Here is a 13,956-nt window from a genome sequence, read left to right as displayed (position 1 = left end):
ATGTCCCATCCTTTGATATTATGAGCTTGTTATGTTAGGATCCCCACCCGTAAGTGATGGATCAGTGGCGATGTCACAGTGTCTCAGCTCACCGTGAACGAAACAAAACGCCTCGAGAAGTTGTTCAAGCATTTTAAAACAGCGCTGGGCTGCAGTGATGTTAAATTAGATTCTCTCGCTCTTATTTCATTACGGCTGTTGAATTGAATTTTCTCTTTGTAAATATAATATCTTCTGTAACAAAACCAGGCTTCTTAAGACGTGTCTGTCTTTCTATGCGTGTCTGAATTTATGTATGTTTTATTTTGGCTTTGACACAAAAGGCTGTGAAGGTGGAGCCAAGGGCCAAATCTGACGAGCCGGACCTCCATGGGGAGGTGTGGGTGTTATCTGCACCGCGAGGAGGTGCAAATTGTGTTAATCCACAGCTGGCCTCGATGCCTAATACCTCGGAGTTAGGTCTGGCTCTGGGGCCATCGTTTTGGAGGTATTGGACGTTCAGCTGAGTGGAAAACCTTTTCCACATGCTGGTTGAGGCTCTGCCCTGAGGCGGGGGCCTAGCACGGCGCAGCACATGTGTGTTGAATTGTCAAGGTGTTATCATGCCCTGGCAAGGCTCCGAGCTCCTCCAAGTCTGTCTCTCCCAGGTTTATTATCAGACTAAATACAGCTAAGTCCACAGACATGAGTTGCAAATCCATGCAGCTTTTCATTTGCCTCAGCAGCGAGGCCTAACCTGATGGCTGTCCATCATGGTTTTAACTTTTTGCACACAGGCTGGAGTGGGAGGTGCAGTTTTTATTATTCATGTTTTTTAAGTGGGAAAAACAGCAAAGGAAGGTTAAAAGAAAATATATTACCTGCACAATTAAAAACGTTTACAGCAGGTTTCCTGCTTTTCCACACCAGTTAGGACAAAGGAGCAACAAAATGATTTAAAAAAAAAAGATCAAATAAGACAAACAGATTGAAAGGGACAAGGATAGGACCTCTTTGTACTTAGACTCTTGATTTTCAGATGGGAGGGTCTCAGGATAGATGGTGACATCATGTTATTTTGATTGGAAACCTCCCTGAGACAAATTTATGATTATGTGGGCTATGTAAACAAAATTGTCTTCTCTTGATTTTATAAAAATCAATTTTATTAAATGAGTAATGTTTTGATTCTGAAGTAGAAAATGCAAATAGAAAATTTAAGCCATTAGAAAATGACAGGGGAAAATTAATTCATGTTGGCTACAAGACTGAATTAGTCCCATAAATCCATTATATTCTGGCTTACTCACAGCATGTCTGTCTGAGGACTTAATATCCAAAGAACATATCAAGCTTTCAAACTAATTTTTCCTTCTGAGATATTATCAGACCTCTGACAGTTTATTCTAAAGGCAGAGTCAATCTTATAATGTAATGTAGAGTTTTGGAAATTTGTCTTTATTTAGATTTTTGTGAAGTTAATTGCCTCTCATAGAACAGGTCACATAACAGAAGAGTTTTTTTTTTTTTTTTTTTTTTTTTTACCTCAACACAAGACGGATGGATTTAGACTTTCTCTTACCTCTTTTGATAGTTTTGATGTTGAATCCAGTTTTATACAGAAAAACTGAGTATTTTAATTCCTTCTTTTTATACAGCAGCTGGCTTAGAAAAGATCTCTACTTTAGGGAGAGTGTAGTTGCAGTATCTCTGTGCGTCAGCATTGTTCAGATTGCCAAAACAAAAGCAAAGGAGAGAACACATCACTTGCTTGAAATATCATGTAGCAGCTAAGTGATGGATGTCCAGAGCATTTGATGTCTGGGAGAGATCTGAGCTTAACTCACAGTCTGCAGTCACGCCATATCAGACTCTTATGATTCAATCCATGCGCACAGGCAGCTGACGATTTGCTCACATCTACCAAGGGGCGGTGGTGTTGTGTGAAAGTATTATTTTTGCTCAGTCTCTCCCCTTAAATGTGGGAGGGTCATATCATAATTTGAGTGAAGGATTCATTCCTCCCTGAAGCGTGCTGGAAGCTTTGAAAACTCGAAAGTGATGACTGTGAACTCCGCTGTAGGTGCATTGAGACTTTCACTGCACATAAATACACCATTTCCTCTCCACTTTTTCTCTTTGTAGTTAGTTTAAGTTTTGTTTTTTTTGTGTGTAAATGTCAGCGTGTTCTCTTTATCAGTACATACAGAGATTGGAGTGAAATTATGTTAAAGGAACCTGATGTCTTCAAACGCAAATGCATGTTTCATGCAGAACTCAATAGTACAAGTCAGTGTTTTCCAGGAAAAGGGTTAGTTGGACATGACATGAGACAGGAAGGAAAATGACTTGGTGAAAACTAAGAGTGAGGGAGTCAGTGTGATGAGAGGAGACATTTAACTTATTTCAATCAGATTTCATTTCATTTTCATGTCTTAACGACAGCTTTTTTATTTTTCAAGTTCCTCTTTAAACATGCCTGGAAACTTAACCCGGACTCAGGTTATTTTAGTTACTTTTTGTAACTAAAATATATTAGTCTTGTATTTTGACAAGATGCTAATTTTTGCTAAATTTCATGGGGCTACATTTGAAGTGTGTGGAGGACATGAAGATATGACTTTGAATTTGGATGTAGGTTAAAAAAAAAAAAAAACCTTTCTGGTTCCCAGCTTGTATGTGTATGAAGCCGTGCTTTGTGATAGCTCAGTATTCAGGGGTACTTTGTTTTATCCATTTCAGTGGATAAAGGATGGATCTGCTTCGATGTGATTTACCCATCAACACATCAAGTGCTGTGTCAGACCAATGATCAGTTTATTATTTTGCAAGAAAACACAAAATGCCATCCAGGATGTTTTTCCATACACTCAAAAAAGTGAATGACGCTGGCTGTGCACTTTATATTTATGTTTTTTTCTAATGAAGTCCATTACCTTACAACCTAAAGTGTATTATTTTGTCCCCACTAACAGTTTTTCTTATTTAAAAATGATTAGTTTTCTGATAATCTAGTAATGGGTTAATTGATTAATCATCATCAGAAGATTTAGTTCTGTAGCTGTAGTTTCAAAGAGGAGCAGAGTTTTGACAGGCTTGACATCTAGTTTGGAAATCTGTGGCGACAAACGGCCAAACATCAAGACAGCTGCCAGTTCTTTGTGTTGCTGTAGCCGACCCCTGTGTGGTTACAGTTTACTGTCATCTCTTATTAACAATGCGTTATATCTAGTTTGTAATTTATTGCTAATCTAACTGCAGCATCAGAACATGCAGAGATGGCGTGAAGGAAAGTGCCATAATAATAAATAACAGATTTGTGAGTATTAATACTAATACTAATAAAATACTCCAGAAAAAAGTCCAGATGACTCGTGGTAATGTGGTTGGAACATGTCGGCCATGGTTTTAATTTGATAATGAGTTCAAGTGGACAAAGTTGACAAGTTTAGATTTTTTTGCCGTCTTTAAGAGCTTCTTATTTTTCCCCTCACCAGATACTGATGTTTTTATAAGTAATCTCCTTCACTTGAAGTTATTAAGTGAAGAAACTGCTACCGATCCTGCCTGCAAGCGTTTGCACTTTGTTAGGTGATAAAACAAGAACAACAGATTTATTTAAGCAGGGTTGTACCTGATTTAAAACTAAACTAAACTTGATATGCAGCCAAGCAGGCAAAAGTATAAAAGTATCTGCAATCTAGCAACTGTTATTTTTCCTTTTCCTACCACCACACAGTTTATACTGCGATTTCTGGCTTATTCTGGGCAAATCGGAAGACTTTTGCCACATTCACATTGAATCCCCGTTGAAAGTAGTGTGACCAGTAACTTGGTTTTTGGGGTGTTTTCAGTGTGGGCACAGACCAGGAAAGTGCCTGCTAAGGACTTGAGTCTGTCAGCTTCAGAGACTGTTCGCATGTGTGTTGTTGTCATTCTGTTTCTCTTTGTCTTTCAGTGAAACACTCTGCAGAATAATCACTTATTTTCTCCAAGAGGAAATAATGTTCCATAATAAAAAAAAAAAAAAAAAAAAAAAAAAGAAATCCTTTGAAGTTTGGGGGGCAAAAAGCTCGACTTGTGACTAATAACCCAGTTGAAACTTTGTGTCCTCATGCCTGGCTGTGTGAACCCTTTTACTGGGGTGAATACTTGAACTTGCCTTGGGGACACAAAGACTTTATGAAAATAAAAAAAAGACACATAAAAAAACACATAAAACTCATGGTGTGCAGCTCTTCTACTTAATAATATGTAATAAATACTCTGGAATGATTCTTTCTGATCATTGAAAATCCAGCAAGCTTTGATTTAATGCCTCTATGAAATAATAACGGGATAACAATGCTCTCCAGGCTGCCCTCTTCACCGCTTTCTTTTCTTTCTTCCACGTTTTCTCTTCATTCCAGCTCATCATCTGAAGACCTTTCATGTGTCCTTGAGGCTCATTTGGAAAGCTTCATGTCCAATCAGTTGCTGCTGAAATGTGAATCCACTGTGACATTTTCTCTAATCATCTCTCTCCGATCGTCCTGGCCTCCTTCTTACAAATTATGCAAATCACAAGGTAATAACCTGGCCAGTTAGAATCAGACCAAACTCCTTACTTGTTCTTGCTCCTGCTGTTTTTTTGTTTCCTTCTTGAAGGGAGGAAGAGGACACAGCCAGACCGGTGTACATGGCTCAGGGGATGAGCAAGAGTCTACATTACCAATATTCGAACTGGTTGTCTGCATCTGCTAGTTGTGTGGAGTCTCTGACCTTCACTACTTCTATGGGCTGAAAAAATGATGGTGCTGAAAATGGACAGGCAGGTATGTTCAGTTGCGGGTGGATACATACATGAGTATACCCATGGCAACATGCAGACACATACAAATAATACCTATTCACTTGCACTTGGCGGGATAAGTTGGCTGTTCTGGCTGAACTCTGTTTTTCAGTGTAAAATTTGCAGCTGCCAGAGATTTAGCTTTTGGTAACAAAAGTCTAAGATTTTTACTGTCTACCTTGGAGAACAAAGTCGTCTGGGATTTAACGGGCAAATCCTCCATTTCTTTTTTATTTCATAATCTAAAGCAAAAGTCAGGGAACTGTCTATCATTTACGGTCTGGTTTGCTTCAGAAGTATTACAGCACTGGGTTTGGTTTTATGGTTTAAACCCAAGGCTGAAAGGTACTGGATTGAAAATTGGACCTGCGATGCTTGGTAAAACATAATAAATAGAAAAAATAACAAAATAATATGTATGACAGCTTGTTGAAGTCTTTATAAACAAGTTTGAACTTTCTCAGGCAGTTCTGAGAATGTTTTAAAGGACATTTAGCAGTATGGAGCTGGTCTCAATTAAAATGGGTTTCCAGCACCAAACTGAATATCCAACATTTTGGTGATGTGAAAGGCCTTTTTAAAAAAAAAAAAAATTACCATTTAAATTACAAGTCAGTGTAATGCCCTGGTTTTGTTCTTGAAAGGAGGGAAACACATTTTTTATAAACCCTTGTGGGACACCAAAAGTCTTTGAAACACTAAAACAAATCAGTAAAATGGTAAATAGAGCGGTCAGTGAAGAATCTCCATTATACTTGTAAAGATCCTTTGTTAATTTAAATGCCGAAATGAGCTGAAGCATCTGGCAAGTTGAGATACTGTTTCAACCCAAGTATTTTGCTTGAATTTTAGTAGGTTATTTGTATTTTAACTTTAGTTGTGTTTATATTATTAATAGAGTACTTTCCTTCCCAATCACCACCACTTTGGGAGTATTAGTTCCAGCAGACTGCAATGCACATCTATTAAAAACCCACACTCAAGTACTTTTACGCTGTAACTAATTATCTGTTGATGTAAAAGCAAAAACCAAATAAATATTACAGCTGTGAATTCGCTCAGCGTAATCTGTTCCTTGTGGAATCGCACACAACATTAGGCTACTTTGGAAACGCATTTTCAGAGTTAACTCAGGGGAAAGAATAAGACATTTTGGCCAAATGTATCCACTCCATTACTGAAGTGATGGAGGCGTAATATGCCTCATTTAGGAGAGGGTTTGAGGAAATGAGTCAAAAATAGTAAAAGCCACAATACAATGGATTACTCTGCGGAAAGTGAGATTGTAATACGAGCACCTACACGTCTGGAAGGAAGAACAGGACAGAGATGAGTGAGCACATAATATGTTAAAATGAGTGATAATAGTTAAGTTTTTAAAAATTATATTCTCAACTCTGCGTGTATTTCTGAACGGCAGAAGGCATTAATCTGTACGTTGGTCCGTGCCTTCGATAGACTGCTGTGCAACAGTAATCTATCACAGGATGGACACAACTGATGAAAATCAGACACCTGATTTGTGGCAGCTGCACATAAAGAAAGACCATCACCATTTCTCAGAGCCCAATCAATCCAAAGACAACTGGAAAAGTATATTTAGCTCAAAGAGCCAGGCGGGAAGTAAATATTTTTACTAGATTTTTCCATTTAATGATATGCAGCAGATGTGGAACGACGAGAGGCATGGGAATCGCTTTACTGACTGACTGTGTCACCGCCAATATGAAAGCTGTGAGAGACAATAGCAGGCTTTCAAGTTAGCATTAAAGAGGCTAAAGGTTAAATATGTTTTACTGGGGCTCTTGTATGTATGAACCCACGATTCTTCATCTGCAAATAACTGAGTTTTACAACAAAAAAGACTACAGTTGTTTTTGTCAGATCTGGGCCTTTGATTGTATGGTTTGGCAGAGGGAACTAAGGATTTGTTATGTGTTACAGACAGTGTGCTAAACTCTCATTTTCCTACTCTGATGAAAACTGGACAAATTGTGGGCTTTTCTTCTATGCATATGCAAGGTCTCTGAACCCCCCCTCCCCCCCGGGGCATCACTAAAAGTTGTCAATCACCTCCTCTTTTAATTCCAAAAAGATGAGCGACCACATGCTAAAGCTACGCCCACCTCGCCACAGGCTCTGGCACTGCCTCTGAAAGCCTGTTGGTCTCCCCCCTCACCCAAAATGTGGAAGCAGGGTGACGGGCACAAAAGGCACATTTACCAAATGGAAAGTGGCGCCACATTAGTTTTACACATTTTATGTTTGATTCAACAAAGCATTAAATCCACAAAAATAAGCCATATCAGATAGCAAATGGAAAGCATGAGTGTTGAATATGCGTGTGTGTGTGTGGTACCCCTCGAAGGATGAAGTGAGATGTTGTGTGTGTACTTGTGTCGGCTCTGGGGTGTTTCATTTAAGCATGGTGTATCCATTTGAGTCATTTAATCCAATACAAAGAACTTTAATTTTACTTTATTGAAGAAGAAAAATTTTTTTTTTTTTTACAAGTATTGTCCTCCGGAGTGATCTGATCAAATTTTGATATTTTTGCATAAAATTCCTGCAACAGGTAAAAACAGGTGTTGAAATGAAGTGGCATTATCTGACCACATTGGCATAATGAGATAAAAAGAAAATGTATACTTTCAATATGAAACTAAATCTCTGTTAATATGATTTTGATCTTTTGCAGCATGGGGAAAACATCCAAACCAGGAATTCAGGCTCAGTCTCAGCTATAAAAGTCTGCTCCAGCGCTAGCACAACAACTCTGTGGGAACCAGCAGCTCAAAGGACGAAAATGAGACAGAGAGAACGAAGGGGCCACTTTGCCACGTTGTCCCCAGAAGACTTCCAGTGAGACGTGTGACACTTAACATGCACGGTATTTTACTCTAAGTTTAGTCTAATTATTCTTTGATCTTAATGGTTATGATCACTCCAGACTCGGTTCAAAACAAAATTTTTAATCAGCTTATGCGTTTTTGTCACGCTTCTCTTCAAAAAAAAAAAAAAAACATATAATAACAAATCTGAAAGAGTAAGACCTCAGTGACCAGATGACGTGCATTCAGATTTCGGGTTGTGAAATATTTTTTCAGGAGGAGATAGAAAGTGAGAACAGGGTGGTGTTGACAGATTTATAGGCGCAGGAGGGATGTTGTAGACTCCTCTCCCTCTGCACCCTGTTATCATACCTGCAACGTGGCCCTTGGTTTCCACCTGCCGTCTACAGTAGGACGCCCTCACCTGGCCACCTGGTGTCTCCACTGACAGGTGAAGACAAAGACCCTGCAGAGAGTGAGGCTTTGCACGTGGCGTCAGGTTTAACAAGCTGTCACCAGCCTTTAGGGGATGGAGAAATGATGGAGAGTTTGAACATGTGTGTGAGTGTACCCAAACATACTGTAGACCCAAGCATATGTACACGTGTGTGCATACGTGTGTGTGTGTGTATGGGACACTGCAGAAACACAGGAGGCGCCTGGACCTGTTTCCAGTTAAAAGCAGAAGCCCCCACAACAAAGGTTCTGGCCGAGGGAGTCATAACGAGGAGAATATCATTTTTCTTTGGCCTCTGTGATCTGCCATTCTTACGTTTCACTTTCAAAGCTCTGCTCGCTGGCAAAAGTCCTCAGCTCCACATCTCTGATGGAAAGAAGGAACATTGCCCTCCGCCTCTCCTCATCTTCCTTCCCTTCTTCCAAAGAGAGAGAGAGAGAGAGAGAGAGAGAGAAAAGAGGAAAAATACAAAATGCCTGTCTTACTTGCCATGGCTGATAAAAGAGGCATGGATGTGTTGGAAGCCATATTTCTCTGTCAGCCTGGCTCTGAGGAGATCCTGCAGTAATCCTCCAACAGGCTATTTAAGACTTGTGGCTTCCTGGTAAAAATCTCTTCAGGAATCCCCTTCTCCCTGCCCACAGAGGGGAAAACTGCAGAAGTTCTCCTCCTACGTTCCCTGCCTGCAGTTAGTGGAGATGCCCGTGAGCAAGGTGGATCTTGTGGAAGCATTTTAGCTTTTAAAGAAATGTATGATTTTAAAAAAACAAACACAAAAAATATATATATACAGTACCACATGCTCAGGGACATTTTGGTCAGGACTTACCAGCAACAGCTTCTTTGGTGTCAAGTCACCAGCCTGTTGTATAAAAAGACATAGAAACATTAAAAATTATAAAAAAGATTTGACAGATCTGTCCACAGCCTGTGGTTCAAAGATTTATGTAAATTGTTCTGGTCAAAATGCTTGAAAGTATAATCATAGAGAAGAATAATTTGGGCACTTGCACATTCTTGCTGCCGCACTACACAGACCATCTTTAAATCCCGAATTTCGTAATTCTTACATTTCTTTTCCTCCAAATCAACAGTTTGCTGGAAGTCAGCCAGTCGCCACTCCTCACCCACAAAAGCCCCCTTATGCTGCTTTTACAAAAAAATCACAAATCATCACAACTTTACCACAGTAAAAGCTCTAATCAATGCACTTGTCAACAAGCAGATCATCCTAACTTGACCCACAATCTTTGTTAAACGCTTTATTTTTTCCCCCAAACAGAAGAAAGGGAATGTCTTGCACTGTTTTGGTGTCAGTGTACCTCTGTGCACATCACTTAACCCCTGACCTGTTCCAGCAGTTGTGACCTGACAGTGTGAGACTGACTGGAAAAATAGCCATGGTGTGACAACTTAAAATTACATAGTGAGTGAGTGGCCTTTTAAAGCTGCATTAATCAACATTTTGATATTACCAATTGATTAAATGCCTGTGTGTAATGTGGAGGTCTTAGCGATGAACCAACAGAAAATGATCAAACCCTTTCAGCTCACTGTTTTGGTTTTACTATACCTTATATGTCTATAACACCTTTATGAGGGGATAATATATGTATTTACACTTCGTTCCACTTCAGAAAATTAGTTAATGCAGGTTTAAGTTGAAATAGTCGAATGTGTGTGATTTATCTTGTAAACTCAGATTCTTACTGCATTTTATTCTTTTAAAGTTTTTTTTTTTGTGCTTGTTTTAACTTGAGCTATCAGGAAAGACTCAAAACAGCAGGTTTTGAATGGACAGTTTGAGCCTCATCTTAACTATCAGGCCACCTTGTTGCAGTAAAACAGGGCTTTGTAACTACAGTTGTATGAGACATATTGTATGGGCCATTGAGCTCTTCTTGAATGATCATGTCTCTCATGTGTTGACCAGATACGTGATTTTGACTTGACGCCTGCGGTGTGGTGGGCGGGGGGGTATTATTCACTGAGCTGATATTTATGGGCGGAAGGAAAACTGCTTTGATTGAGTGCTCTCCAAGATGAGATGTACTCATGTCCCTGACCCCTTGCCTCTTCCCTTCTTCATCTCTATCTTTATTTCCCATCAAACAATATTGGAAACCTCTGAAGCTCTATGTGTGTGCACATGTGTGTAAAAAGAGAGAGAAAGAGCTGAAAAGCTCTGCCCTATTAAAATGTTAAGACGCTAAAAATTCCCATGGAACTGCCTTGTAAAACGCTTATTGGACAGTCAGGACTTCATCCAATTATTAAACAGCAAGAGGTGTGAAGTGGATGTTTATTCAAAAGGATCAGCTCAGAGTGCAGAAAGCACAGCGTCCTGTTGCCGTTTAAGTTCTAATTTTCTGTTTGCGTGCTTCCTGTCACATTACTGTCACTTTGTGTCGGACAACGTTTTGATGTGGAGTCAGAGCTTTGAAAAAGATTGAGCCATGTGTTGCTGCTGTTGTTATTGTTGTAACCGCTGAAATCCATCTCGCATATGCATGCTACAAAGAAGCCAGACAAAGGGCCGGCGCTGCCTGTGTGCCAGTTGTTGTCTGAGTTACGGAGCTGACTCTTCAGGGTTCCTCCTCGCTGGGACCTGGTCCAGCCTTGGAGGCTTCAGGGGGAAGTACTGAGGCTTTCACGCTGTTTTAACTACAGATGTAGCCATCATACAAGTTCCACATTTTACAGCTCCAGCAGTTAGGAGCAAGAAATTACCACCAAACCGCTGCACTGCCCCCAAGAGGAAATGATTGGAAATTCTTGTCATTAGAAGAACTAGTACATAGAACATATAACTGATAATAATGTGAGTGGCAGCCAATTTTTTTTTTTTTTAATTTGACAGTCTCACCTTTTTCATGGCAGAAATTTTGTCCTGTCAAAGCAGGTAGAGGACGTGAAACAAGTTAATTTAACAATGGCTCAGTTCCACTGAGTGTTTCAGTAGGCCATGGCAGTGAGGCAGCATGCAAAACACCAGGGCCCTGGAAATCACCTAAATGGAATGCACTCGTAACTACAAACTGCCATGACATGCCAAAATGTCTGCTGGGAAAAAGGTCTGTAGACAAAAGTGAGCCTTGAGTTTAGTTTGAGTTTAGGTGACTTTATCAAATTATATTGGATTTAACTTGAAGACGGAGTCAGCTTTGTGACGAGCTAACCATGGCATTTAATTCCTGCCTACCATCACTGTCCTCTCATAAACATGTCATCTACTCACCAGTTTAATAAATAGGTCATTTTGGGAAATATTCAAATGAGAGTGAGATGACGTGATTTATTTTGATCTCACGTCTATGCTTTAAGAACAGAGATGGACTTGTGGAAGTGCTTAGCATAGCTTATCATAAAGACTGGGACAGGGAAATTGCTGTTTTTGTACAGTATAAAACAAACAAGACATTACTGAATTATGGAGCTTGAGACATAATTTTACACTTTTGAGATGTTGCTACAGCTAATGCATTTTCCCCTGTCTCACTTCTGTGTGGTATGCTAGGCCAAACATATCCTGACTCCATACTTCATGCACAGGAGATGGTAGGAGACGTTAATATCAATCTCTTCATATCACTCTTGGAGAGGCAACAAAGACAAATGTGCCCCAAAATGTTGAACCTTGAACAGCCACCCGTGGATACTGACGGAATGTCCAATTGAAAACCTTTAAACACTTTACAGGAGGTTCTGTCTGGCAAGTAAAACAAAGGAAAACCAGGTGGTACCACTGACTTCAAAATACTGCAGAATAGTCACATCACTGTAGTTTGTATGGGATAACGCTGCTACACAGGCTTGCAGCTGAGTTTATGAGCCAGCCTTCTGATGTAGCCCAGATCTTTTCTCACATCTTCTCTTTATCTGTTTTTGTATCCCAGTCTGAGGTTTTTTACTGAAAAGCTCACAAAACTATCAGATGCTGCATCGCGGCCAAAAAAAGTCTCGCAGCTTGACTTGTTTTGTACTGTAGTTTGTTGTTCTGAAATATTGTCCACGCTTCGTTCTGTTTGTCAGTATTTTAGCTACGCAGACACCCCAGCATCCATACATCTGTAGAGCAGGTTGAGAATCAGGGGCACTCTGCTACATGTGGAACATCAATCTGCCTTAGAAGTCTGTTCCACATGTGTGTGAGATGTATTGGGTTGTCACGCCTGGTGGTAGGAGCACAGGCAGGGAGGAGCCAAGCGCAGACACACAGGCAGGCTGGTGCAATGGAGGAGCTTTAAGAGATTAAGTGATGAGGACCAGACTTACAGAGAGACGTATGGACAGGCCGGCAGGCAGGTACAGACAACAGGTAACTAGGAGTCCACAGCACAAGCAAAACACAAGGAAAGACACACACACACAGACAAATAATAGCTGCCTGGAAAAAAAAGGCCGGTATCAAACCCGGTGAGCAGATAAGGGAAATGAGGAACAGGGGTGTAGGTAGGTGCGGAAGTTCCAGTGATTGGAAATGGAAAACAGGTGAGCAGGTGGACCTGGGAACAGGAAGAAAGTCCGGGGCCATCTGGTGGGCGGGTGGAGTATGACAGGAGGCCAAGAAACAAGGCATACATGTGTTTTATGTATGTGTATGTGTTCGATAATATTGTATTTTACCTAAAATACAGGTAATTACTGATGTTTCTCTCTTTAATTTATCTGATCAAATAGTCATTGATACTATCTGTTCAAACATTCCTCAGGTGTCTTGTTTCCATATTCAAGGAATTATCAAGAATTAAGAAAGCATTAGAAGTAATCCCATTCACTGCAATACCATCATGCTAATTTAATTTTTATTATATCTTGCCATACTTTTTTTTTTTTTTTTTTTTTTTTTATTCAGCATGGCTTCATTGTGTGTACTGTTTTTCATTGTGAGCCACATCAGACACATTTCCATCATTTTGTAAATGACAAAGTTTCTCTGAAGTGGAATTTAATATAGATATTACAACAAACAACAGCTTCATCTAAGTTATTTTATGTTGTTAAAAGTTTGTTTACATAGAAAGGGTTTTAAACAACAATTTATTTTTAATGCTGATGGAATGAGTCATTGTAGCCATAATTAATAGTCAGAATAGTCACTGATGGGGTTGAAACATATGTTTGATATGTGATTAGAGGAAACCTTAACATCCTAGTCTCTGCACATACTGAGAAGCTCTCTTTTAGCATCGTCTTTCTCTCTGTCAGCACAAAGGTGTCAAATTAACGAGCCGGCGTATGATGCAAACCAGGAGGGAGGTCAGTCCCAACCATTTCCACTGCTAAGGAGGGATAGCCACTGTGAGAATCCTGGTTCCCCTGGCTGGAAAAAAAAAAATCTTCCCCATGTCTTGGTCCCTGAGAAATCTCTGCGATTGAAGCTGGCACCTCGCACTCAGAGGGAGCTCCGGGGGGGAAGAGGCCCAGCCCCGGGCGGTCCGCTGCCAGCTGAGGTGAGGGATTGTGAGGGAAAGGAGACATGGCAGCTCCACTTCCTCTTGGCTCGGCAGTGGAAGCCAAATTAGAGAGAAAGAAAGAAAGAAAGAAAAAGAAAGGGAGAGTGGAGCCTTGCCTCATCTGTCATACTCTTCTCATCTCTCACGCTTTTTGTCTTCTTTATCTCTGTATCTCTTCAACCCTCCTCAGCCCCATTCCTTCTTCCCCCTGCTCTCCTTCTACCGGATTACAGCGCAGAAATATAATCCAGATGATGGCTAACAACATATCCCACCAGGCCTGATCATCTGTGTGTGCGTATGTGTGTGCGTGTCTTGATTACACTGCTCTCCACAGTTGGGGTTGATGTTCATGGAGGAGCTCTGACCTGTGCAGCCCTCTCTGGTTCGTGGGCTGATGGT

This window comes from Toxotes jaculatrix, chromosome 15 (genome assembly GCF_017976425.1).
Source record: "Toxotes jaculatrix isolate fToxJac2 chromosome 15, fToxJac2.pri, whole genome shotgun sequence".
Taxonomy (NCBI): domain Eukaryota; kingdom Metazoa; phylum Chordata; class Actinopteri; family Toxotidae; genus Toxotes; species Toxotes jaculatrix.
Note: the sequence above shows the minus strand (reverse complement) of the source record.